A 4308-nucleotide genomic window follows, 5' to 3' on the forward strand; every position below is an offset into this window, starting at 1 on the left:
CCAATGCTGAATATTCCTCATCCATTGCCTTACACCAATGATCATCCAAAATAGCTTCAGAAAACTTTGTGGGTTCCTTGAAGCTAGTGACTTTTGCCATATATGCATAGTGTCTCACTGTGTAACCACTGTATGTAAGCCTATCCATAGGCTTCCTGACTCTTTCTGATCTCCTCAACTGAGGTGCAGTATGAGACTCTCCTCTCTCATGAGGTGGTATATATCTATGTCTCACACCAGGAGTCACAACTGATGGAATACCAAACTCACTATCCAAGCTGTCAGTACCAGGTGAATCATAACCACAGGTGAGTGGCCCAGTAACATCATCAAGTTTTCCTTTGCCTTTATCCACATCTCTCCCCCTCACTGGCATACCCGTGTCAGTGGACAAAGATGCTGAAGTCCTCAATCTACCTGTCCAAGGATTAACTGACGTAGTAGCATCTTTAGAAGGCCCAGAAATTGCTGCACTTTCATTTGTACCTGCATGTACATAAGGCTCGTGATAGCCATTTTCATCATTCATCACAGTGATATTCTTCTCATGCCATGATTTTAGCTCATCAAATACCACATCTCTTGAGATCAATGTCTCATGAGTAGAAGGATTGTAGCATTTGTATGCTTTCCTATCTTGTGCATACCCAATAAAAATGGCCTTTTCTGCCTTTGGATCGAGCTTGCTCCTCTTTTCATCTGGAACATGTACATATGCCAAGCATCCAAAAACCTTAAGATGGCTGATGTCTGGCTTTATCCCATAAAGCCTCTCATAAGGAGTCACCTCATGTATACCTGCTGTTGGTGTACGATTCATGACATACACTGCAGTCATTACAGCCTCTGCCCAATATGCATTTGGTAGGCTTTTCTCATTCAACATGGCTCTAGCCGATTCCATGATCACCCTGTTTTTCCTTTCTGCCACACCATTTTGTTGTGGTGTGTACCTGCATGTCAATTGCCTTTTAATTCCATGAGCTGCCAAGAAGTAATCAAAGTCCTTAGAAACATATTCTCCACCACTATCAGATCTCAAGCATGAGATGTAGCAAGCCAATTCTTTCTCCACATGTCTCTTAAAATCCTGAAAAGCATCCATGACATCACTCTTGTGCTTTAGCACATACAACCATGTGTACCTACTATAGTCATCTATGAATGACACATAGTAACGTGATCCCCCAAGAGATGCATTCTGTGAGGGTCCCCATACATCAGAATGTACAAGCTGTAATGGTCTAGTAGTAGTGCTTACATGCCTCGTAAATGGAAGCCTTGATTGCTTTCCAAATTGACAAGACTGACATACATGTCCCAATTCCGCATGCTTGAACTTAGGAAGTCCAAGTACAACTTGTTTATGCTGCATATTCTTCAACTTTTGAACATTTACATGTCCAATCCTTTTATGCCATATCTCAATGTCCCTTATTGCAGCATTTTCATGTGAGTACATAGCAGCATTCAATGCTGGAATTTTCGTATCCAATGTAAACATCCTGCCATTTCTTTTGCCTTTAGCAATGAGTTTGCATCCTTGACCATACTCTTCAATGTAGCATCCATCTCTATTGAATCTAACTTGTAGATTTTGTTCAGCCATTTGTCCCACAGAAAGCAAGTTTTTGGTTATGGAGGGTACATGCAATACATCATAAAGACTCTTTCTCCTGTCACCATGCATCATCAAGGGAACAGTACCTGTATGCATAATGTCATGTTGCGTATCATCCCCTGTGCAAACATATCCATGAGCACCTTCTACCAATGTGTCAAACCACTCTCCATGAGGAGTCATGTGGTTAGATGCCCCTGAGTCTATATACCATACATCATCGGCTTTGTCGTGTACAGGCAACCCTTTCTTCACATGTTGCATTGCAAACAACCTGTCATCCTCCTGCATACCACTAGAAGAAGCATAATTACCATGTTGCTTCCCTCTTCCTCTCTGATCATTCTGCTTTTTGTAGCAATCTTTAGCTACATGCCCGTATTTGCCACAATAATGGCAATCCTTATTTGCATTTGATTGCTGTCCATAACTCATTTGAGGCTGCTGCCAAGTGCCTCTTCCTCTAGGTGAATAACCTCCTCTTCCACGAGCATTTGAGGCACCTCTATTTGCTTGAGGCTGCCTATTTTGCCATCCAGTAGCTTGCTGTCCACGTGCTGCATATGCATTTCCAGCACCTCTTCCTCGAAAATTTGATCTTCCTCTTCCACCTCTACCCCTTTGATTTGAGTAGAAGACACTATCCCTACTGTTTTTAGACCCACGGGAACTTGTATTAAGTCCAAGTTTCACTTCTTCATGCAAAAGAAGTGCTACAAGTTCATCAAAGTCAGGCTGCTCCTGACGCACTGAAATGGAAGTATCAAACTGCTTATATTCCTGTCCAAGTCCATGGAGGGTAGTGGCTACCAAATCATCATCCTCAACTTCAGCTCCAATTGATCCTAGTTGTTCTGCAATGGATCTGATCTCACTGACATAGTCCTCAATAGACCTTCCATTCCTGGATATGTGGCTGAACTTTTGCTTCAGTTGTGTCTTTCTTGCATGAGTAACATGCCCATAATTCTTCATCAATAAGTCCCAAGCAACTTTTGGGGAAGTACAATTTGCAATTTGCATAGCCTTTGTGTCTGACACACATAGAGACAACCAATGCAAGACCTTGCTGGCCTTTTCCAACCAAGTCCTGTGTGCCTTCAACTGATCCTGTGTTGGAGATCTATCTTCCGGTAGCTTAGGCTCATCTTCAAGACCTGTGACTAGGTCCCATTAGCCTCTTCCAATTAAAAAATTAGACATCCTGAATTTCCATAGAATGAAATTGTTATAGTCCAGCTTCTCACCAACTATCTGAGTGATAGTATCCTTCTCTCCTGTGTTTGCCATTTTAAAGCCTTAAGTTTTGCAAAACCAGTCAATTTTCCAAAAATGCCACCAGGCAATACGCTTCCATGATGTGTAGTACAACTAGTCTTTTACTGCAATCAGTAGTCTGTCAAATCAGCCTCATAGAAGTCAAGCTTGAGCATACAATGCTCTTGAGTATGCACACGTCTATCACTGACCATTTAGTGCCACACTACCGACATCTGTGATGAGCACCCTTGAACTTCACAAGTACATTCAATTCCAAAAAAAAACTGCACAGATTTCAGCCTATATGACTGTATAAGATCCAATACATGTAGGAAGTAAATACTCAGTATTCCTTCAACTGACTGCAGCTGCAAACATGATCCAAATATAAGCTTCAAATATTGATACCAATTGTATTCTTGAATTTACTGCTCAGGACTTGTTGCAGAAGGTAAACATAACTTGCTGAATTGTTTTCATAGTCCACAGAAAAAAAACTGAAGCATTTCTTTCTTGCTGTCCATATTGAATACTGATGGTTATTCTCCAAAGTACACACCCATACATGCTTAAATAGCTATAAAGCATATGACTCTTGCTGATTAGCAGACATTTGCACCAAGGCTCCATGTCCATCTTTGTAGATGCACCTCACCAAACCCAAGAGTCAGTCCCCAAACAATGTCCAACTTTGCATGCTCAACTTAGCTTTTCTCAGTTGGCTGCTTCAGTGCAGGGAAACTGATATTCCAATCATAGGCCACAAGTTTGTATTCTGGCCAGTGGCTGCAGGAACCTTTTCGATGGTATAGGTCTCTGCACTGATACTTTCCTTTCTTCTCATCAAGAGAGCATAGTTTACGTTTTGGTGACTTCAGAATTACATTGATTCACAAATCTTGCTATGAATGGATCTGCTATACGCAATACATCCCAATCAACCACTGACATTCCATGACTCGATCTTCCAATAGCAACGAATGCAAGTAAAAGATAATATCACCTCCTGTTGGGAATGTAATGCGACCCCAAGCAGGACTATTGTCAGAGGCCTTCCGATCAACCTTTGCAACTCCTTCAACGAAGACCTTCTGGTCTTCAACACAGGGCCAGAAACTACATTCAAACGTTGTTGCTTATGCACTGGATACCAATCTATGTATGACAAGGTATGAAATACAATGGATAAGTAAGGCATCAATAGCACAACGGGCTGGCACGATAGGTCGTCCAGGACTCTGCTATCATCTCTACTCATCAGCAGTATATGATGACGCTTTTATTGATTTCAGTCTGTCGTGCTCCACTTGAGGGTATCGTGCTGCTCCTGCACCATGAAATGAATGGCCTTTTGACTTTTCAGCATCATGAAGACAGTGAACTCTGATCCCATGCCATCTTTAACAGCATTGGAAACTTGCTATGGT

This window comes from Lygodium microphyllum, chromosome 15, assembly GCF_053477565.2.
Source record: "Lygodium microphyllum isolate KBCC chromosome 15, Lygodium_microphyllum_v1.1.10, whole genome shotgun sequence".
NCBI lineage: Eukaryota > Viridiplantae > Streptophyta > Polypodiopsida > Schizaeales > Lygodiaceae > Lygodium > Lygodium microphyllum.